The sequence below is a fragment of the Chelonia mydas genome, chromosome 1, assembly GCF_015237465.2.
Source record: "Chelonia mydas isolate rCheMyd1 chromosome 1, rCheMyd1.pri.v2, whole genome shotgun sequence".
Taxonomy (NCBI): Eukaryota; Metazoa; Chordata; order Testudines; family Cheloniidae; genus Chelonia; species Chelonia mydas.
The window spans coordinates 281,111,877-281,136,764 of NC_057849.1; the positions used below are offsets into that span (position 1 = coordinate 281,111,877).

The window sequence follows — 24,888 nt, forward strand, 5'->3', positions numbered from 1 at the left end:
GAACGTTGTTTAAAGTTACAGGTTTACACAAAGTGTAGCAGATATACAAACATTTAAAAGGTTTCAGAGTAGCAGCCGTGTTAGTCTGTATCCGCAAAAAGAAAAGGAGTACTTGTGGCACCTTGGAGCTGTAGCTCACGAAAGCTTATGCTCAAATAAATTTGTTAGTCTCTAAGGTGCCACAATTACTGCTTTTCTTTTTGCAAACATTTAAAAGTTTCTTTTTAAAATTCTATACTGGAAACTTCAAGCTTCAGGATTTTGGTTCATTTTACCTTTTTGAACTGCTTTATTTCTTAACAATCTAAAATGCAATAGTAAAATTTAACTCTGTGGTGAAAACTTTCTAGCAACACATAGGCCTATTCTTCTCTTGATGTATGTGTTTAACTCCCACTGAAGTTCTATGCCTGCAGCAAGAAGAAATAGTGATTCTGTTTTCATTAAACTTTCAGGACTGGACTCGTTCAACATAGGCGAGGGTTTGAAATATCTTCACAGTCCTTTGTTCCCTATATAGGATGAAAATGTTCCCTTTCATTTCCCTAATTGTCTGAAGAGAGACATACATAGAGCCAAACAAAGATTAAGTGCTGTGTAGGGGACCATGGATACCAGGCTATGCAAAGACCTGGGGCTAGTCTGATCTCAGTTATACCAGTTTAAATCCAGAGTAAGTTCACCGAAATCTTTGTGCTAGGGTTGTATCTTTTGGCACAATCCTAAACAAAGGCCTGTTTGTGAACTATACCACCACACTTGTAGCCCAGGAGGCACTGTGCCCCAAAACTCACTTCATGACACAATTTCATGCCTGTTCTTCTTTTGCTCTGGGGAAGGAAGGACGTTACTGCAGACTTTGAAAGGATTTATCTTATTTCCCTACCAGAACCTGGTCAGCCACTCCCCATCCTGTTCCATGCCATCTTTGCCCACTTGGTGGCCATGGGAAGTATGCAGAGAGCTGAGGCAACGTCTAAACTACAATCTTTGGTCAATGTGAGTTACATTGGCATAAAGCCGCTGCAGTTAGTATATCGCTTGTGTGCTTGCATACTTGGCTGTTTGAGTTGGTGCTGCGCATGATCACCAGGATTGCTTATGTCAATTCACAGTGTGGTAGGTATCCCAGCATGCAACTTACTGTCGGACGGCACACTGGCTTTTGGGAAATGTTGACAATATCCATGTCACATTATGGGGTGCAATCCAAACCAGTGAGTGGTTGTATCACCACCTCACAACCTTGGGCGCTTCACAATGCTTTGCTATTGTAGCTCCCAACCAGGGCTGCTCACAAGTAGCTTACCAGCAGGCAGGTCAGACCCTGAGTGTCTGTGTACGGTTGCAGCCGTGGTCTGACAGTTCTGACCCCAGCAGCCTGCCAGCAACACAACAGACACACTCTGGCTTCCACCAGCTTTAGTTACCACTTGTACGGTGAACCGAACACACTCCCAGTCCCGAATGTTCCCCAAAATGTGTCCTGCACTGTCCAGCCCTTTCCAGGACAGCTCAGTTTAAAGTTATCACTGCCCCATTCAACAGTTTGCTATGTTAACTGGAGTTAACAAATAGTTCCATTTAAACATAGCCCTGGATTAGTTTATTTAAAAAATAAAACAAACAAAAGAAGATAGGTGAACTCACATATAAGAGATAAAGTTAGCAATGGTTACAAGCAAATAAAATGAAAATGAATCTAAAAGACTAAAACAATCCAGCAAGTTCTGGTTCAAGGCTTTGTTTAAGATGGCCTCTCACCTACCATCTTCCAGCAAGATAGTGACTGACCCTTTCCTTGCTCAGGATCTCCCAGAGGCTCAAAGGTGCAGGTGCCTTTGTCTTTTTAGGTGAAAAAGAGAGAGCTTGGGGTTTTCTGCTCCTTTCTTTTATAGTCCAAATCACCTCTGAAGTGGATTCTTCTGAAGATTACCCATCAAAGCAAAGATTATTCAGATGATGAGGAAGGTGACACGGAGTCTGGTGAGGAAGGAGGCTCCATGCTCTTTCTCCTCCACCTCTGTTTGCTGAAATACAAATTTGCTGTCTCCTGCCACCTGCTCCCCCTGCTGTCTTGCTGGCCCTGTTTACTACTTATATGTGGTTAACACACATTCCTTTTTTTAGGATAGACCTGTTTTATAACCTTTGCCAGTGTGGTTTTGAACATATGCTAATAATCATACAGGGGGATATCATAACTTTATATATAATGTTGCTACGTACATTTCACAATGACATTATAGAACAGCGAGATATTAGTTTTCAAATGATACCAAAGCATATTTTCTACAAAGATTATTACAATAGTGTATAGAGTGGGCACACAGGGGTGCTTCCAGTCACACCATGGTGAAGCAGTTGTGCAAGGGTGACTATGAGCAAGGAGTCAAGGTCCCATCCAACAACTGTCTCCGTCCCTTAATGACATCAATATCCCATAATTTCTGAGACGTTTAAAAAAAATCCCACAAACCCATGCGGCACTTCTCACTGTCCACAATCTCTGTTTGAAGCATGGAGTCTGCACAGTTCTGCACTGCTGTCATGAGCGTTGCAAACACCAGATGATACATCCTCCAGTATTTGCAGAGCCACAGGAAGAACTGCAGCAATGGAGGATATGATGCTTTTGTGGCAGACGGATCACTGTGGAACACAGTGAAAAGCAATTTAGCATTGTTGGTGGCATTCATGGAGCAGTTATAGACAGTGGAGCACAGATTATGGGTGTGATAAACAAGAACTGACTTGTGGGATCCCATCGTAATACAGGTTAGGGATGACAACCGGTGGCTGCAGAACTTTCGGGTGTGAAAGGCAGTGTTCCTAGACCTGTGTGCTGTGCTCACTCCAGCCATACAGTGCAGGGACACCAGAATGAGGCTGGACTGATAGCTGAGAAGTGAACGGTGGTCACTCTGTGGAAGCGTGCAACACCAGATTGCTATTGGTCAGTGGGCAATCATTTTGGAATTGAAAAATCCCCATTGGGGGCCATTGTCATGCAAATGTGCAGGGCCATTAATCATCAACTGCTAAGCAGGACTGTGACTCTAGGCAAAGTGCAGGACAGATTTGCAGCAATGGGGTTCCCAAACTGCAGTGAGGTCATAGATGATGGCATACATCCCTATTTTAGCACCAGCCCACCTTTCCATGGTGAACAGTAGAACTTCAGAGTTATGAAGACCACGGCAATGGAGGTTGCTCATAACTCTGAAACGTTCGTAAGTCTGAACAAAACGTTATGGTGGTTCTTTCAAAAGTTTACAACTGAACATTGACTTAATACAGCTTTGAAACTTCACTATGCTGAAGAAAAATGCTGCCTTCCCTTTACTTTCTTAGTAGTTTACGTTTAACAGTACTGTATTGTATTTGCTTCTTCTTCTTTTTTTTTTTTTTTTGTCTCTGCTGCCTGATTGTGTACTTCTGGTTCCAACTGAGGTGTGTGGTTGACTGGTCAGTTCGTAATTCTGGTGTTCATAACTCTGAGGTTTTACTGTACATTAACAGAAAGGGCTAATTTTCTATGGTTACACACGTGTTGGTGGATCATTGTGGATCATCACTGACATCAGTGTTGGTTGGTCAAGGAAGGTGCAGAACATCTGGACTGTTCAGAAAGCTGCAAGACAGGGAAATTCTTTCCTGACCAACAGATTACCACTGGCACTAGGGAAATCCCAACAGTGATCCTGGGGGACCCAGCCTACCCTTTGCTCATATGGCTCATGAAGCCGTACATCGACCACCTTGACAGTGCCAAGGGAAGATTCACCTATCAGCTGAGCAGGTGCAGAATGACAGTTGAATGTGCTTTTGGTAGACTGATGGGATGTTGGCAGTGTTCAATCATGAGATTGGATCTCAGTGAGAAAAATAAATTGTTATAGCTGCCTGTTGTGTCCTGCATAATACCTGTGAGGCAAAGGGGAAAAGTCGCCACTGGGATGGAGGGTAGAGGTAGAGCGGCTGTTTGCTGAGATGGAACGGCTGGACAACAGGGCTATTAAAAGAGCTCAATGCAGAGCTATGCAGCTAATGGAGGCGTTGAAAGAGCACGTTAATAGTCAGCCCCAGAAATGCAGTGTGATGGACTGTGCTTTACCTGGCTCTGAAGTTTGGGGGCTACTAGGAATTGTGTGGTACTTGGTGTACATTTATGAATATATCACTGTTAATGCACCTATTAATTTTGTGGTGGTTGCTGTGCATTTATAATTATTACACAATGTCTCCGATCCTATGTGTTCTGTTTCCCTCTGCAACAAGTAGTGGGTGCTTTCAGTAGCAGTAGGCACTCCGCAGGATATGTTGTGAAGTAATAAAGATGAATTATTTAGAAAAAATAATTTTTGTTTCATACCATAATCAGTGCAAAAAACCCAGTGTGCAATAAAAAATTCAATAAAAACTTCTGAAATAAATTAGAACAGAACAGAACTTAAGAAGGGGGAAAGACCATTCAGGTCCATTTCAGTTCATTTTGGCTATGCATACACCTCGGGACGCTTGTAGGACAGTGTATGTGAATCTATATTTCTCTTTACTGTTCCCCAGTGTGAAGTGTGGTATGGATCTGACCCATGATGCATTGAGGGGTGTAGAGAGATACTAAAATGGAGTTCTCCACTGGCTGCAAAGGAAGCTGAGCCCATGATTGTTGAACCTGTAGGTCAACAAGGGTCTGTAGCATTTGCGTTTGGGGCCGAAGAAGCCCCGTTATATCCTGATGCATCTCCCTCTCTGAGTCCTGCGCCTTTCTTCTGTCCATTCTTCCCCTCTCGATACTGTCTGCAATATTCACCTTCCAGGACCTCTGTTCACTGTCCGATGCAGCACTGGCTTGCAGGATCTCACTGAACAGATTCTCCCTTGTCCTCTTCTTTCTCCTCTTTCTCAGACAGGCATTCCATGGGGGACCTCTGAAGGTAGCAAGAGGAGCAGTTACAGATAAAACAAAAAGAGGTGTCACTGTATGTGTAGTCACAAGGGATAGTGAAAGTTAAGTTTCAGAACTCCTTTCCTTTGCTCCCCAAAGATTTTAAACAAGACATGGACACTTCAGCTTTGGAGTCCCTCTGCACAGCACCATTCTCCACCCCAGCATAGTGAGTATGGTGCAGCAGGGGTTGGGAGTGGGAAATGAGGAGGGACTTGTTCAGCTACATGAAACAATAAAATGTCGTCCCTCCCTGCCTCTATTTCCATAGGGATGAATGCAGGACAATGGGCAATCAATACAGGCACAATTTTCCACAGGTGGTGGTGACGTTAGCTGATATCTTGCTCCTGAGGGTAACAATGGTACAAGAGAGCGAAGCTACTGCCAGCGTCCCAAAGCCACCTGGGCCTGTATGTCACTAGCCTGTTTACTGCAATGGTGCTTGCCAAAGTCATCGCAGAGTGGTGTGGGAAAGTGTCCTGCCATGGAGGAAGAAATAAGGCTGCTTTCCTTCGAAACCTTCAGGTGAAGATGGCAAAATACCTCTATGAACTTTTCATTGAGATCTCTCTGGAGGATTAAACAAATAAGGACATCCCTGTGTACATAAACAAACTGCTCTCCACCCCCCTGCCTCACTCTAGAGGGGAATGAAAAGCAGATGACAACTCTACCTGTTGAACCGCTACCTCTTCTAGCATGAGTAAATTAATGAAAAATCATTAATTTTTCTGTGTCCTGCTACGTAGGGGTCGGGCACCATCGGTATATTTAAACATTGTAATAGGAAATGCATTCACACAGATTATGCATTGGGCTTGGCTATGCTTGGCTGCTAGGAATGACTAGACTGTGGTGGAATCTTAAGCAGATCCTGGCTTGTGGCACAGCTGAACCCCCCCAGTTGCATGTCCTCCATCCTCCTTCTCACTGTTCACAGTAGTTTGTGTCTCAGGACTCCACTGAGGTATCCATAGTGCTCGGTAGGCTGCTGGTGAGGTCTCCGCAGAGTACAGCATGCAGCTCTCTGCAAAAGCATCAGGTCTGTGGCATGGCACCAGGCTTACTGTTGGCTTCCCTGGCCTTCTGGTATGTCTGCCGCAGTTTCTTCACTTTCACGTGGCACTGCTGCTGATCCATCAGACCCCTTTGCTTACGTCTCCCATGCAATCTGCTCATAGATGTTCTCATTGCTACAACACTCTGCAGATGTGTCTGCACAGCCTCTTCTCCCCACAGGCCCAAGAGAGCCAATACTTCCTGTCTATTCCAGGCAGGAGTGGGTCTGGAACACATAACAGGCATAGTTGGTTGGGCAGTTGCACGCAACAAAGGAAAGCTGCTAGGTGTGCTTCCTAAACTGGGCAACTGGTAAAAGGCATTTAAAAAATATGTGGGGTTTTAAAAAAAGGGAGGGTTGTCTTTCGGGCTAAATGACCCCTAGGCAGCGGTGTTCACAACTGTGACCAGAGAGGACAGTGTCAGGTATTGTGGCATATCTGCTAGAGGACTGGTAGGGTCGATATAGGTACATAGTGTCTACACTCGCACTGCTTCAACCACAGTATGTTGACCATGACTCAACGCAGTTCATGGAGGTGGAGCTACTATGTACCCATAACGGGGCGCTTACATCCCTGAAAGACAAATTTGAGTGTAGATAAATGCATAACTAGGTTGACACAAGGCAACTTGGTTGACACAAGGCAACTTAAGTTGACTTAACTTTGCAGTGTAGATCAGGCCTGAGGCTGTGCTCTGTGCCAGGACCCAAGATCAGGAAAGCTCTTGCACAGCCAAGAAAGACAATGGAACAATTTAGCTCAATTAATTACTCTGGATTTACAAAGTGGGATTAGAGTGTGGCCCCTGTAGTGGAGTGTGGACAGAGAAGCAGAGTTATCTGAGAGACCGGGTCAAGATTTGCATGTCTGTAGAGCCAGAGAAAGTAAACTAAGTTGAAATTGCATCATTTTTATGTAATTTTCTTATTCCAGAAGCCACAGACTATTATCCAAGTGTTGTGTTCTAGGTTCTAATGCTTTGTAAAAATGGGTAACTATAATTAATGAGACTATGAGCACATTGGATTGACTGCAAAGTTAAAAATCTTGGAGATAGTGTTAGCGAAGAAGTAAAATTAGTTTGGAGTTGTATGTGTGTAATTGGTTCCTAATGGGGTTTGTGATTATTGTTACTGATAATTTGATTGACATAAGGAAAAAGCATGGAGCAGGAAACAAGAAGAATGACTGTAGAAAAGCATGTTGCTTAAGAAACAAACAGATGTATCCGTATTGTAGTAGGCTCTGTGGTACATTTAAAATCTTGCTTCTGAAATTCAGTTTCTCTGAGCTAGTCACCAAAGGGAAATCTTGGCTGCAAAAGAGAAAGATGTGAGTGATTTCTATGATTCTTCATGTAGAAAATAAGTATGCGGACAAGATCCAGAGAAATACACTATTTATTAACTTTTTGCCCTCTCTATTGTTTTCAGTGTGGCAATTTCTAGATGACGATACTTATCCTCTTTAATAACATGAGACAGTCTCTCTTATCACCTCTGTGCTGACAACTTCCAAATCTACCTGTCCACCCATGATATCCACAGTTGGGTTCCCCTCTCTTTTTCCTCCCAAATCTCCTCATGGGTACCTCACCTCTAACTTAAACTGAATTTCTTACCTTTCCTCCTGAACCCTCTCCTCCTTCATCGCTCCTGAGACTCCTCCCCATCATTCAGACTTGAAACCTTAGGGTTATCATTGGTTCTTTTATTTCCTTCTCACTTACATATCCAGACACATCAAATCTTGTTGCTTCGCCTCCTATAATATTTCTAAAATTCACCCCGTCCTCTTGATTCCCACTACCAAACCCCAAGTCCATCCCATAGCTCTCTCACTTGCATAATTATAAATTCTTCCTTGCCAGGTTACCTGACTCTCCCCTCATCAATCTATCCAATATTCAGAAGCTAAAATACTCTTCCTTTCTCACCTCTTTGAGCACCATGCCACAGTCCCCTAAAGTCTCTTCACAGGCTCCCTGTGCCTTACCACATAAAGTCAGTCTCTTTGCTCTCACTCTGTCCTCACCCTCTGTGCAGTTCTGCCTCTGCCACTATCTCATCTCTCAGTGCTCCTGACTTCACTCCCTGTGCTCTGCCCACTCTTCTGGTTTTGTTATTTTATTCTATATTTGTCTAATGATACCCTGTTCTTGCACCTTACCTCACTTGAATATTATCATATGCTGCAAGCAGTACCTGGAATTCAACGTAACCATTCATGGAATGAAGACACCATCCAAAGATGAGTAAGGATGGCAGAATTGGGATCTTCTAATGAGACTTCTTAAAAATTTCTTTAAATCACCAAGCAAAGTTATGGAGCTATAGAAATGTTTCATAATACTAATTATAATAATCAGAGAAGTGGCAGCAGCAGCAGCAGGAACCTTTCTATCAAAGGGAAGCCATGGAATATAATTGTCAGCCAGCTATGAAAGGAAAATACAATTCACAGAGACTGTAGGAATTATGGAAACTAACATAATTTGAGGCTCTGAAGACTGTTCCTGTCATGTTTCTTACTGCTCCATCCCCTCTGCCTTGCTGAAGAAGATAATGATCTCTTCATAGATTTTTCATCACTATCTCTTCTTCATTCACTCATTTTCTTGCCTTCTTCCAAGCTGCCCGATAAGCTTCCGACTCCCTCCTTTTCCTCTCAGTTATCTGTGACAGATACTCATTTTTCTTCATTCAAATTACTCCTTAAAATATGCTTTTGCCCATAAAGCCTACATGTGCTAACCTCTTACAGGAAAACTGTGAAAACAATGAAATTCAACCAGTGTGGGGAAGGCCAATGACAGAACCATAATTTTTTTCTTCAGGTCTTTTCGGAGCCAACCGTATTGCTGGCCTTCAATGTAAACAACAACAAAAAATATCAGATCACTGCCTGTCTGAGTTGAACAATCACAGGCTAGGACTCAGAGACAACGATCTTTTCCTAGATTTTTTCAGCTGGACCATTTCAGAGGCCAATGGAAATACTGCCTCTCTCTTGGACAATAACTAGAAATTGTTTCTTTTGAGAAGGGATAAGACATGAGAATACAACAGAAATGCTCTGTGACTTTTCCACTGTATAGCTTGTTCCAGTTAACTAGACTCCAACACAAAAGCAGCAGCCTGAAAATATTAGCAACTAACCGGCTACAGCAAAACACTTCTGCAGAAAGATCTGACATACAATTTGTATGCATGAAAAATATTCTAACCAACCACTGCTGATTCCCAGATGGAGGTTGAACTCAAACTGAAGCTCAGTTTGAGTGCTTTTGGAGTGCAATTCAATTAGTCCACAACACTTTATCTGTGTAACTATCTATCTTAGTGCATTTGAAGTCATGGTGCACTTCTTTTTATGAGCAGTGTCATGGGAGAGTGCTCTAATTTTCACCTTGTCCTACTGCATATTTACAAAAAATCTACATTTACAGAATTATTTAAATTTTGCAAATACAATATACAGTACATGTACCTTCACTGTAGATCGTGAAAAGTGGGGGTCACCACATAACTTTTGGTATCTTGGCATAATGCACCCTGAGGTAAGCATCTTTTCTTTGGCATCACAAATCCCGTAGGAAGAGCAGAACCCAAGCATGTTATTTTTGAGATGCATAATGAAGGAACGGTCAGGCAATTCAACACGCTTACTTTACTACATCCATTCACTACTTTAACTAGGCACCCTACGTGCTCTATTGCAAAAGAAACAATTTGACCAAAAGGGCCGTACTTGGGCCCCTCAATTGCTTTAGCCACTTCCTATATGAATGGTCTTGCTTGTCTGTTTATAGGAGAATCATTGTCAGCCATTCTGCAGTCCCTGCTATTAGAGGAAGTCTTGGGCAAACAGATAGCTTTTCCCTTGTGTTGTAAGTATGGCAAAATTTGGGCTCATCCTTAAGTCCTGTGTTAGTGAGCTCTATCACTGAAGGCTTGCTAGAACTAAGTGGGGAGCAAGTGTGGAGTGCCAGTATGATGTGCTCTTGTCCATCTGTTTAGCTATCAGGTGAACTTGCCGCAGGTTGGACCAGCAGGACTTTCGCGACCAATACAACTGCAGTTGTCTAGACTAGTGGTGAAAAAGGCATGGATGACTGGGCTAAGTCTGCATCTGTTAGGAAAGGGCAGAATACACTGACTAGTTGACGATGGGGAAAGATTTTTGGGTGTCTTGGATTAGCCCCAGGCCAAAAGATCAAGCCAGGTGCATTGCTTCTGAAAGACTTTTCAGTAAGAAGGCTCATCACATAACAATATTGTGAATGCTAGCTCTTAAATAAGGCACTCTCCTGCCAACGTGGGAGAAATTGATATGTGTGGTATAGCGACCAAGGCAAGTGGTGACGAATAAGAAAAGAATATTAACATGGTAATTAAATATCCTTCACAAAGAATTCCCACTAAAATTCAATGCATATCAAAATTAATCTTTAAATTACTAAATATGTAATCTTTAAATTACTTGAGCTTTTGATGAGTCAGATAAATAAATCAGATCTAGATTACACTACGAAGCCTCACTGTGTTATTCTGACCTTGGTGTGTTCTTTATACTGAGCCATTGAACTCATGGACAGATCCCAGCACATTCATTTTCCCCTTAGGGACAAAGTACCAAATGGTAGTGTAATTGCCAAGGGAAAATTATTACTCCATGCTGAATTATTTCCATCATAAATCCAGGACCAGTCAAAGAGACTCTGTCACAAAAACGACAGGGTTGCTGTACAGAGATGAGAATCCCACATACAAATCTACCATAAATCCATAAGCCCTACCACCTACCAAAGTCATTTTGAATCTTGCATTTAAATCAAAATTAGGAAACCCAAGCTGGCAGCAAACTGGCCGGCACTGTTGAAACAATGGAAATTAGGTGATTTACATGACATTGGTTTAAAACCTATCCCATGTCATCTGTTTCATGTGAAATGTAAAGAACGTGACTAGCTTTCTGTTTGGATAATTTTGTTGGTACCACAGATTCTTTCTGCCTGCAGTTCAGCTTTTGTGCATACCCTGGTATATAAGAAATTAGACAATATTCACCGGTCTATTAAAAGACAACTTAAAACAGGTCTGAAATCTTATTCATTGACCCTCATTTAGGGAAAAATGTGCACAATGCAACACTTATTTTTATATCGTATTTTACTTTGTTTAATCCCAACTTTTTCTTCCTTGTTCCAGGAAGACGATCAGCTGCTCTTGCTGCTCTCATCACAAAAGTATTTGCCTGCAGTTTCCTATAGCGGATTTTCACGGCAGCAATAGTGGTGAGGTAGCAACAATACTGGTGAGGTAGTAGCAGACATCTTGAATACTGAAGAGAAAAAGGATCTTTGGCAGCAAGGAGACATGTGGAGCCAGGAGATAAACTCCCAAAGATCACTACAGTCACCCCTGACTCCTGCAAGCCTGAGATGCCAAAGACAAGAACATTAGGCCCAAGAGATCCACAGTCAGGGAAAGATGACTGGAATAGGTATGGGTAACTCCTAAAGCATGTGGGCTGCCAAAGTCAGGTCTTACTTCAAGAGAGCCAAGAATAAGACAAGAATCAAAGGATGACCATCCTAGTCCTCCACCTCCCACTGTGGACTGACTTTGGTTTTCTTGTCTAAACCGACTTTTCTGACTTGTCTAAACTATGCATTAGTCCATGCTAGAGTGGTGTAAATTCTAGTGTGCGCTAGCGTATCCTGAGCTAACTGGCCCATATAGACCCTACTGGCATGCACTAAAAGTTCCCTAGTGCATGTTAATCCCTGATTCAAACAGCACTATGTTAATGTGCACTAGGGAACTTGTAGAGCATGCCAGAAGGGTCCGCATGGGCCAGTTAGTGCACGATATGGTAATGTGCACTACAATTTATCCCCCTCTGATGTGGGCTTATGCACCATGGAGACAAGCCCTTAGGAGATAATGCTGCTTGCCTGACCCCATCCAACTCAGTCGAGTCAGGTCAGTTTACAACAGCTGTGGATTTGCTCCTATGTGATTTGACTACCACAATGTAGATCATCTCTTTGAGTAATATAACACTACTATTTGACTTGTAAGTCCACTTTAATTGCTAAATGTATACAACACTAAATATCCATAGTATCAAATAAATAAGACAGGCTTGTAATACAATGGCTTTGAGTCAGGCCTTCCTATTATTATGATTTTTTACTTCCAAAATAGTTGAGGACTCTTCAAGTGATGTTCAGTTCCACATGAGGACATTTGAAGTATCCTACACAGAACAGTTCCAATTGAATGCAGTTAGCAGGGAATATCATGGGCTTTAAATGATCTTGCCCAGCTTTAGAATTGCCACATAATCAAAAACTGGTGTTAATTTGAATTAATCATTTACCTTTGTTGCAAAATAAATAAATAAACAAACTTCATACTAACTGCGCCTGTTTTCTTCCCTCCCCTTCCTCAAAAAAAGATCAAAAGGAATCTTGTGCTTCTTTCTGCTGACAGCTAAGACTATATGATAAACTATATAATACCATATTTTTCATTATCAGGAAACCCTAATCTTTGAAAAATACGTTACACTTTAATTAACTGAAGAAACACAAATGTGAATGAATTTCAAGGACTAAAGGAGATCAATTTCAAATGGCCTGATTATCTGAAGTGCTCTTTATTCTCTTCAAAGGTGAATGTTTGGAAGTAGGGTGGAACAACCCTTTCCTCTTATCTAGTCAATGCTCCAGTGTGGCCCCACAAGACTGGATATGTCGACACAGCATTTTGGAGTGAGACTCCCAGCTCGGGTCAACAGTCTTTGGTTAGCAGTGGTTTGACGTTGCAGCCTGGGCTGTAGCTTTGGCTCTGAAGCCCACCTCCTGCCCTAGGCTTCAGAGTCCAAGCTCTAGCCCAAGCCATAACTTCAAAGCACTGTCTATACAACTATGGGGGGAGGAATAGCTCAGTGGTTTGAGCATTGGCCTGCTAACCGCAGGGTTGTGAGCTCAGTCCTTGAGGGGGGCCATTTAGGGATCTGGGGCAAAAACTGGGGATTGGTCCTGCTTTGAGGAGGGTGTTAGACTAGATGACCTCTTGAGGTCCCTTTCAACCCTCATATACTATGATTTTTAGAGTACTAGCATGAGCCCCAATAGCCCAAGTCTGTCAGCCCGGGATGGGAGGCAGCTTCAAAATACTGTACATACCCAGTGTGCTGAAGTAAATTCAAAATTACTTAGGATGCATTTTTTTTAGCATGCTCAGTGTTTCATTGTCTATTCTCTCTCCTTTTCTGATGTATACAATTTGCATAAAAAAAAGCAAAGATTTGAATAGGCCAGAGGCAAACATGGGTTTAAAAATGAAGGACCTTCCTAATGAGGGACAGTTGATTTATGTCAACACACAATATATGGGCATGATCCTGCAAATATGCATGTAAGTGGAGTTACTCATGTGTGGGAATGTCTACAGGATTGGACCCCACATCTGAAAAACCAAACTTCTATTTATGTACGTATATGGCCCTGTGATAGGGCACTCTATTCACTGCTAGGATGGCACCTCCTCTGGGCTGTTTTGGGGATTAGCTTCGCAAGGTCGATGCCCCTTCCCGCAGTTGCCCTCCATCTCTCTGCCTCTCAGTCTGCAGCCCCTCTCTCGCTCCATGAGCTGCTGCTGCCAATTTCCTGTGTTTATAAGTCCAGCTCCCGGTCGTTCCTCCTCAAGTGGGCTCCTTTACTCAGTCCAGGGATTACTAAACCACCTGATTCCCCTCAGCTCTGGCCTGTTAGATTAATTAGCTTCCTTCTCAATCTACATTAACCTTTCAGGATAAGAGTGGAGTGAACATAGCCCCCTATCAGCATAATATCGGATGCCCTCACAAACTTTCTGAATATATTCGCTCAACACACCGGGGTTTTGTAAAGTACTGTTATCCCCATTTTACAGATAAAACACTAAAATATGGAGAACTTCAGTGACTTGCCCAAGGTCACATGAAAAGTCTGTGGCAGAGACAGACTATCCATATAGGTGGATACTATATCGTTGTTTGTGAATGATCAAAGCAAAGCAACACTAGCAAACCTGGATGTGGTAGTTGAAATTTGGAGAGGTTTTGAAATATATTAATTGGGCTAGAGGAGAATTTCTACCACTGTTAAAGACTTGAAAACCTACTAATTTCTAGCCCAAGAACTGAATCTAGATTTCCTGAGTCTCTGTCCAGTGCCTTAACTACAAGACCATTTTTTTTCTCCCTTAAACTTGTGGATTCTACAAGCCAGGTAGAAACAAGCCAAACACAACTTTCACTCAAAATACTTGACTTTAATTTAAAGCCAGCAAAATGATCTAGCTGTTCTATTTCAGGTGAGCTACAGTGAAATCCTGACCCACGTTTTTAAAAAGTGCACTAAATAAATCCACAAATGCAAACCCCAAAATCTGAAAGTATAATTTGCGCTTGCAGTTCAATAGTTCAGCGTGCATGTTCTGCCATATGGATCAAAAATATATAATTTAAAAAGATTGCTCAAACACATCAGACAACAGTCATCATATACACAGATTAGAGGAGCAGTGGGTCTGGGATGAGAAAGGAGCTATGGGGCCTCCCCTGCTCCCCTTGCTTCACTTCAAACACCAGGCTGAGTGTTCTCTATTGACTCAAGCATAATTCTGCTGCGCTCTTGTTCATGTTTGTGAGGCAAATGCAATGGATGGTTCCTCTCTCCAGCCATCACATGGGAGTTCATAGCTCCTGCACTGTTATGTGGATGCATCCATCACAAGCCAAGGCCAGCTTGGACCCATCATGTGTCAAAACTATAGCTAACAAAAAAATTCTGCTTCCTTGAAACCATAATTACATTTTCTATAAATCACATTTAAGATAGCTCACTGGATGAAATTATTCGTGCCATAATGACTCACTAGTCCAAGGAATATGTGAGGCATCGCTACTTTTTGTGGGGATGGTGGATAACAGCATCATCCACTTTTACAAGAAATATGTACACTTGATCAAGATCAATCCAGTGCACTATGTATTCTAGAGAGCACTGAGAGAATTCACATTTACTCTTTTCGGCATTGTTTCCTAGTTGTTGACGAATCTTATCCAAATTCCTTACATGTTATCAGTAATTTATTGGATTGACCAGGATGCTCTCCAAGTAGCATTGTTTCCCTAGACTATGTTGTAAATTTGTTTCATTGCCCTTTGGCAAGTAACAAGAGGAGACACAATGCGGACATGTAAGCCACATCTGCCTTTGAGGAGAACAGATGTGCTCATGAGACAGAGAAGGAACAGAGGAGGAAAGAAAGGGCACACCAGTCCAGTCAACAACTATGTCTCCTCCAAGATTACACCTGTCAGTTCTATGGGAAAATCTTCAGGGCACGAACTGGGCTCCTCAACCACTTAAAAACCCACCAGTGAACCCCCTTGGCTAAAGAAGAAGATTACAGCAGAATGGACTTTTTAAGTGTGTTTATTATTAGGAACTATTTTGACTCTTGCATGAGCATATGCAAATATGAACTGAAATGCTTGTCTCTAGCCAGGGTGAAGAGCAAGGCTTTGCTATGTGGTACAGCATACTGATTGGCATGCAAAAAGGCACTCAGTTACATTAAAATATCCATGGGTCTGCACCTTCCCATCCTTATTAACAAGGGACAGAACTCAGACAAAACTTATGTGAAAGGGTGAACCTGTAGGAAGCCACATTAGAGTCAGCAGTTGTAGTGTTAGATGAACAAAATGTGCATGACACAGTACAGTAGTCCTACTTGCCATATATGCAGAAATAATTTGGATGTGGGCCAGCATTTATTAAAATAATAGATAATATCTATTGCCATCCATCACCTGTGGTCGACACTATCAGTCTAGGATAAACTTGCTTTGCTAGTACACAGAGGCACTTGTTAAGGAAGCTATTGAGCAGCACTATTGTTTGCCTTAATATTGAAACAATTAGCGACTACAATTAGGAGCAATAATGAGGTTTGAATACACAGTGCACATTTAGGTGGGTACTACACCATTGTTTGTGAATGAGCAAAGTAAAGCACCACCAGCAAACCTGGATATGGTAGTTAAAATTTGGAGAGGTTTTGACATATATTAATTGGGCTAGAGCAGAATCTCTACCACGGTCACCGACTTGAAAACCTACTAATTTCTAGCCCTGGAATTTTAAGTGGGTCCTTACAGAACTCACTTATTTGGGCATTAGGTTGAGCAGGGCTGTAAGTAACATAATTAAGGATAATCTGAATTCAATTATCTTTGAATATGTTGGAAGACTTTAGATGCTGGAATAAATTAAATCTTAATCTCTGGGGAAGGATTAGTGTGGTAAGATGAGTACAACTCCATAGTTTAATTGTCACGCAGATGCTTCAGGGAAATATTTTTCCAAAACAAGGAGAACAGATTTGGATTTTATATGGAGGAGTGTAAACCAAAGGTTAAAAGATAAATTACAGTGATATTCACAGCTCAGAGTTGAGAAAAAGGCTCCAGTAGGTGCTCCAGGACTCAGTGTGCTGAAAGGAGCCAAATGAGTGCTGCTGATGTTCAGCATCTCCGTTTAGGTACTTAACTTTAGGGCCCCATGTTTGCAAATGTTGATTTATGAATTGGCAAAGGCCACAGAAAGACTCCATATCAGAGCTCGGATTAGTGCTTTGTTCTCAGTTTCTTGTGAAGGCCTGGTCTAAACTACAGAATTACTTCTGTATAATTACATCACTCAGGGGTGCAAATAATCCACACACCTGAGTGACGCAGTTATATTGACCTAAGTGCTGGTGTAGAGAGCGCTATGTCGGTGGGAGAGATTCTCCTGCTGACATAGCTACTGCCTGCCGGGGAGGTGAATTACCGTAACTAAGCCACGGGAGAAGTTTAAAGAGGAGATTGTCATCATTAAAGCGTTACAGTTGCACAGCTCCACTCTTTGCATCCAGAAATCAAGTTAGCTGCTCAGCAGAGGAGCAGGTTCAACCTCAGGCAGCTGACTGTAGGGAGCTTATGATGGACTGGGTAGCATTGCTCCCATATAGGTGAACTCACCTGGGGTCTTCTCAAAAAGTCAAGGCTCCCAGGGCTATGCTTTTTCTGGACTTTGAAGGACAAACATGGACAGACAGTAGCTGTGAGGAGAATGTGATTTTTAGGGAATAAATGAGATGCTTTCAACCCTAAGCAGTCCATTTTCAGCTATTTACATCTCCAAAGTTATGTTCACATGGAAAAGCACTAGAAAATTATTTTTCTTAAAAATAAATGAAAGCCAAGTTTTACCTTCACACTGCTGGTTCCATGTTGTGACACTGGCTGACCAGGTCATGCTGGAGTATATTCAAGTCCATTCACTTGTGTAGATCAAAGTAATGGGTAGATGTAGAAGTGTGTATTCAGATGTTTAAACTTCATAAAACGAATGGGCTGTTACATGCATTGTTTTCACTTATCTGTTTCTGTCATATTGTAATAGCAAACGGTCACATGGTAAATAGCCCTGTAACTAAATAACTCATCAGTCACAAAAGGAGGCTTGGGGATTGCTAATGAAGGAGTTTATCAGAAAAGATGCTAATTCTAAAGCACATAGCCATTGTGGTAATGACCTGAGGTCAGAGACTCAAAATGCATTCCTCACTCCCACCAAAGGAAAACCCCTGTACGAACATTGTCAGCTTGCTGTCTGTGTGAAGAGACTATAAATATGAATTCGAAGAAAAATCCTTTATCTCTGGACTGTTTGGAATCTAACAGGGCAGAATAACTGAATGAGAAGCTGGAGATCCCCAGAGTTAGTCTGGGTAGCCCTAAAAGACTTTCAAGAAACTGGCAGTTTATTACATCATTACCACCATTTAAAGTTACAAACTGTGATTCATCTGTTATAAAATTTTACTTGTGTTAACCTCTCAATAACTCCCATTCTTTTTTATTTAGTTAATAAATCTTTAGTTAGTTTACAATAGAATTGGCTGCCAGTGTTGCCTTTGGTGTAAGATCTGGAGTACCAGTTGATCTGGGTAAGTGGCTGGTCCCTTGGGACTGGGAGCAACCTGATGTGATGTGATTTTTGGTTTAAATGACCATTATCACGAAGTCCAGTTTGTCTGGGTGGCAAGATAGGCTGGAGAGTCTAAGGCCGGGGTGGGTAAACTTATCCAACCCCCCTACTCCCCGCCCCCTTACCATGCTGCTCAGAGCGGCAGGAGCTCGCAGCCACACCACTGCACTCCCCGGCAGGAACGGCAGGCCAGAGCGCTGGTGACACAGCAAGCTGAGGCTGCGGGGAAGGGGGACAACAGGGGAGTGGGGGGGACAGCCTCCCCGGCCGGGAGTTCAAGGGCCAGGTAGGACAGTCCTGCGGGCCGGATGTGGCCCCCGGGCCATAGTTTGCCCACCTCTGGTCTAAGGGGACTATCTGTGCCTCCATGGTAAGACTGCTATAGTGATCCACATTTGTTATTGGGTTGGTGAAATCTAATTATAGAACACACCCCCAGTTTGGGGTGCCTGCCCTGGTTTTCTGACAGTTTGCCCTGAGGTAGGAACTCTCAGTTGTGTGATCTATTCCGGACAGCATGACACCTGTAACAGGATCTAATTACCCTTTTAGGTTGGTAAAAGGAGACTCTGGGTTCAATATTACCTTATCCTATGACTGTACTTGGGGAATATACCTCTGAGATAAAGGCAGCAGCTATCAAACACCTGCAGCTGGCACATGTCAGCTGACTCGGACTCATGGGGCCTGAGCTACAGGGCTGTTTAATGGCAGTGTAGATGTTTGGGCTGGGGCTGCAGGATCCCATGAGAGGGGAGGGTCCTAGAGCCCAAACATCTACATCACAATTAACTTGAGCCCCATGAACCTGAGTCAGCTGTCATGGACAAGCTGCGGGTGTTTAATTGCAGTGTAGACATACCCAGGAAGTCGTGTCAGGGTGGCAATTTGTGGTCCGGGAGAAAATCCGGGCCATGCACTCTATCCGAGGCAGAATAACAATTGCCCACAACTACCATCAGGGTTCTCTCAAAATAGGAATGTAGCAAAGAAATTCATCACCACCAAGACCTACAAGCTAATCCACCAAAACTCCTGATCAGTGGTATCAAATGATGCTGAATAATCTAAAAGAATTGGTATGAACATTTTGTCTTTGCCCTTTGCTAGCAGATCACCAATAAATGTAACCAGCCCAGATTCTACCCTATTGCTGGGCCTATGATCCAATGGACCAGCATCAAGAAAATCTGAATATTCAAGAAACTAACGAGTTGCCTCCCCGCAACCTTCTCAATGACATTGCCCCAAAATAGGAGACTGGATACCAGTCAATAACGCAGATTGTCAGAATCAAGAGTTGGTTTCCTGAGCAATTGACATGCAAACCAGGATCCAATCACCTTGACATTTTGTGCTGACTAAAGCACAGGCAAGATCAAAGGAACCTTGGAAATATGCTACATTTCCAGAAAGGAAATCAGTTAAATAACTCCAGAGCTGGAAGGAGAATGTTAACAAATGCTGGGGCAATATCTATTGTATGGGAGACTAAGACTATTCCACTTTCCCACACTTAGTACACCTGATCAAACATTATATTGCTGAAAATCTGATGTAACCTAGGTTTACATGCTTGGTATGATATTGAACCATGTCAGACCCTTAACAAGCATCAGAGCTATAAAGGACCTTAGATCCCAGGGAGCAAGGGGAAATAGGCATGGCACCATAGACACTGGGTCTCTGATATACTTGCCCAGCAAAAAGGGACAGAAAAGAAAAAGAAATGCTAAAGACAAGATTGACACTCTCAAGAAAAGTAAGATGTTTCCTACTTCTTGCAACACCACTGATTGCAGCTATCTGGATTACCCTTTGCTCAGTTTAAGCCTAGATATACTGTGCATACAATTTCTTTTGTTTTAATTTGATTTTCTCTGTATACTCTTAATAAATCTTGTTTTACTGCAACGCTTGTGGTTTTAGACTGGGTGGAAATTTTAGGCAATTCATATAAAAGAAGTTAACCTTCAACTTCTAAATGAGGCAGTGAAGGAAGGGTGCCTGAAGCCTATTCCTGCTCAAGATTTTTGGTCAAAAAAAGGACTATGGGCTCATCTACACTACGAATGCTTTACTGGCACATCTATACGAACTATCTATAGCTATGCTGACAAAGCCCTCTAGTGGAGATACTGGTTATATTGACAAGGAAGTCCTTTGCTGGTACAATTAAACAGCCTTCCCAAATGACAAAAGCCATATCGGCAGAAGAATCCTTTTGCTGGTATAACTGCACCTAGGATAGGGTTTTTGCTGGCATAGTTATGCTGGCGCAGGGGGTGTAATTTTTTTCACACTCCTAGCTGACATAGCTATGCCAGCAAAGTTTGCAGTGAAGACTAAGCCTAAGGGATTGTTGCCCAAAAAGTGTGTCACTGCCAGTGCTGCAGTTCTCCAGATGCTCAGGATGTGCCTAGGGACCATAGTTGAGAAGAGAGTTTAAGGGGCATTAGGATTCGCTCTTACCTTACACTAGAATACATCCACAGAATTGACCAGATTCTGAGAAGTCAGACAAACTACATAGACCACCCAACTGATAATTATTTCCAAAAACACTTCAGTTCAACTCCTAGTAATGTTTTGTGAGCAAGACACTGGGAAAGAACAAACTCACATTTAATGAACCAAACTTTGGGAAATGAAAGCTACACAACTTTAAAATGTTCCTTTGAGGTATGTATTCATCTATATTTTTTATGTTTAAGAGACCATTATGCTGGAGATGTAAAAGGGGAGATAAAGAGGATAATGTACAGTTTGGAGATGTAAAAGCATATATGAATATCAAAAGAAAATATTCAGTGCTCCAAGATAGATTATTGAAGGAATTTTGCAGCTTCCCCCAGACCTGTGGGTATTAAATTACACTAAAGAGAGAAATTGGTACATCCTCTACAAACAAAATGTGGATAAAATTAGCATTAATAACAGCTAGGAAAATCACATTAGGACATTGGAAAAGTGAATCACATCTTTGTATTGCAGAATGGACATGAACCGTATCCAGTTCAGCAACACACTAGGGAGTATTTCAGAAGCTCTGAGATGGGTTGTTCTGCATATAGACTCCTCATATCATATATTCAGGCAGAAATACAGTGTAAGGTAAAAGGGAGTTGCTTACTTTGAAACTATTTTTTGAAAGGCAAGAATAAAATTAATATGCCGGCTGTTTTCCTTTTATTAGTTATTTTAAATATGAAAATATTAATAACTAGGATTTTAAACATATGTATGTTCACTGCTTCTCTCTTTTTCAGAGTGCATATACGTATGTATGTGTTGGTATAGATGAAAATATGACATCTGTGATAACCATATAACAACTACTATCTCTATATCTGGTTAATGAGATTATTTACTCTCACATCATAAGCATGGACATTTACATAAGCATACTCTCCACTCATCACATACCACTATATAGGATGAGACATAGGCACCAACTCCATGGGTGCTCCGGCGCTCAAGCACCCACCGAAAAAACATAGGGGGTGCTCAGCACCCGAAGGGCCGGATTAATCTTTAGTGGGTCCCGCTCCCTGCTCCACCTGTGCTCCACCCTGAAGTCCCGCCTCTTCCCCCATGGCCCTGGCCCCGCTCAGCCTCTTTCCCTCTTGCACGGAGGGGAGGGGGCAGAGAGGAGCACCCACCAGCAAAAACAAAAGTCAGCACCTGTGGGCTAGGAGAAGACAAACATACTGCACTGAACATGAGACTGAAATAGTACAGTATATGGAATGTAGTAGTAAAGTACTAAACATGGCGATACTCAACATCTGAAGTGATATTCTGTGTTGTCCCTCTTAAGAGGAGTTTCATAGAACTTGCAACCCATGGATGAGGACTAAAGTGGTTTTAAACTACCTATGTGCCCTCCTGATCCTGTTTAGGAAATTGAAAGACCCTAACTTTGGTAGCCCTGTGGGTCATTCTAAGTTACATCAGCTTCTAGGGTCTACTGTATGAGCTATAGCAATGCCCATAGCAACGCCCGGAATCACCACAGCATTGTCTCATACAGCCATGCCCCCACTACCACAGGCATGACCTGTATGTCAGCAGTTCTCAAACTATAGCAACCCAAGACCCCCATTTTGATTTAAAATTTTTCAGGGACCTCCAAGCCTCACTGCTCAGCCCCAGGCCCTGCTCCCACCTCACCCCTTCCATCTAAGCCCCGCCCCCCTCTTTCCGCCCTCTGCTCACTCCATCCCCCATCCCTCTGTTGCTCAATCTCCCCACCATCACTCACTTTCACCAGGATGGGTCAGGGGGTTGGGATGCAGGAGGGGACGTGGGCTCTGGGAGGGAGTCTGGGTACAGGAGGGGGTTCAGGGTGTGGGCTCTGGGAGAGAGTTTGGGTGCAGGAAGAGGTTCGGGGTGCGGGCTCTGGAAGAGAGTTTAGGTACAGGAGGGGGTGTGGGATGCAGGCTCTGGGAGGGAGTTTGTGTGCAGGAGGAGGTTCGGGGTGCGGGCTCTGGCAGGGAGTTTGAGTGTGGGAGCGGGTGAGGGGTGCAGGCTCCAGCCAGGCAGTGCTTAACTTGGGCGGCTCCCGAAAGCGACCGGCACATCTCTCTGGCAGCAGCTTCTAGGTGGGGGGCCAGGGTGTCTCCCCGCACTGCCCCTGCCTGAAAGCACTGCCCCCGCAGCTCCCACTGGCCGCAGTTTCCTGCCAATGGGAGCTGCAGAGCCAGTGCTCAGGAAGGGGGCAGCATGGGGAGACTCCCTGCCCCCCTCACCCCTCCAGGGGCCGCAGTGACATGCCATCTGCTTCCGGGAGCAGCACAGAGCCAGGGCAGGCAGGGAGCCTGCCTTAGCCCTGCTGTGCCACCGGACTGGGATCAAAGAGCCAAAAAGTAAAAAATGAGCAATATATATAGTGAAGCAATGTGACTAAATTAAACACAGACATAGGACAAGTGCAGAGTCCTGCACTTATGACGGAAGAATCCCATGCATTGCTACAGGCTGGACACTGACTGGCTAAGCAGCAGTTCTGCAGAAAAAGACCTGGGGATTACAGTGGACGAGAAGCTGGATATGAGTCAACAGTGTGCCTTTGCTGCCAAGAAGGCTAATGGCATATTGGGCTGAATTAATTGGAGTACTGCCAGCAGATCGAGGGAAGTGATTATTCCCCTCTATTTGGTACTGCTGAGGCCACATCTGGAGTATTGCGTCCAGTTTTGGGGCCCCCGCTACAGAAAGGATGTGGACAAATTGGAGAGAGTCCAGAGGAGGGCAACGAAAATTATAAGGGGTCTGGGGCACATGACTTATGAGGAAAGGCTGAGGGAACTGGGCTTATTTAGTCTGCAGGAGAGAAAAGTGAGGGGGGGATTAGATAGCAGCTTTCAACTACCTGAAGGGGGGTTCTAAAGAGGACGGATCTAGGCTGTTCTCAGTGGTGGCAGATGACTGAACAAGGAGCAATGGTTGCAAGTTGCAGTGGGGGAGGTCTAAGTTGGATATTAGGAAAAACTATTTCACTAGGAGGGTGGTGAAGCACTGAAATGGGTCACCTAGGGAGGTGGTGGAATCTCCATCCCTAGAGGTTTTTAAGGCCCGGCTGGACAAAGCCCTGGCTGGGATGATTTAGTTGGGGTTGGTCCTGCTTTGAGCATGGGGTTGAACTAGATGACCTCCTGAGGTCTCTTCCAACCTTAATCTTCTATGATTCTATGATAAGGGTGCTTCATTGTTTGTCTCAGGAAGAATGATATTCTGTACATAAACTGAAAAGGAGAGAATAAGGAGCATGTTCTACACTTATCCGAAGAAATACGGCAAGTTTATCTATCCCCAGTAGTTTAGCTTATTATTCTTTGAATGCGGGCTGTAAAACTGCTGTATGTAAATATGTAAACCTTTCCCATAACCCAATCTGCCACACCCAGATTCTCTTGCAAGGCAACCTATTCATAGTAATATATACCGCTCTACCCTGTAGAAACAGAAGAAGAAGAAAAACAAAATAGAGATCTACCACTGGATCTCCATCACAGGAACATTTCACTCTAGGCAAATAATACATATGTATATACTCTTCTGCTATGCAAAAGTGCTAACTACAGCAGGATACCTCTGTAGCTCATCCCTAACAATACTAACTTACATTTTTACTGTGCATTCCATGGGAAAGATCCCAAAGTGCTTTAAAAATCACTGAAGTTCTGTCACCTCCTTAGGGTAATGTAGTAATACTCAGCAATACTACAGAACAATTTGAGAAGGCAAGCGAGGCATGCCTTATTCATCTGAACCTGGGGGAATATTTAGGTAAGCAAGACGTAATAACCCAAATATGAACTTGGCCTGGACATCTGGGTTAAAGACCTTAGTCTGTAAAAAGCACTACAGGACTTTTAATGACTCCAGGCAGTCAGGACTTTGGCTTTATATCTCATCTAAAAGTGGGCACTTTTAACAACGCAGTGCTCAGGACTGTTAGCTCAGTATTGATTCAGAGGGAAGATGGCCACCTACTGAATTACCAATACAACTTCTTGAAGTGCATGGATTTTCACTGAGGTGCTGGCCAGATCTGATGTTGTTTAGTTTGTGGAAACTGAAGAGATCACACACTAATATTGTATGGCTGCAAGCAACTCAAACTTTATTAGCAATGAAAAGAAGCCTTGAAGTGCCACACTACAGTTAAATTAGGACAGAATGTTGTTTTACTGTATATGCACTCGTACTTTTAATAGTCAAGGTTGCTCAGAGCACTGTCCAACATTCTAGTGGCAATGTAGAAC

At 43.0% G+C, this 24,888-nt stretch overlaps 1 protein-coding gene across 2 annotated transcripts in view; it reads right to left on the reverse strand.

Moving 5' to 3' along the window:
* TRHDE (thyrotropin releasing hormone degrading enzyme) overlaps window positions 1-24,888 on the reverse strand; it is a 324,392-nt gene that overhangs the window by 43,352 nt on the left and 256,152 nt on the right. The window lies entirely within an intron of this gene.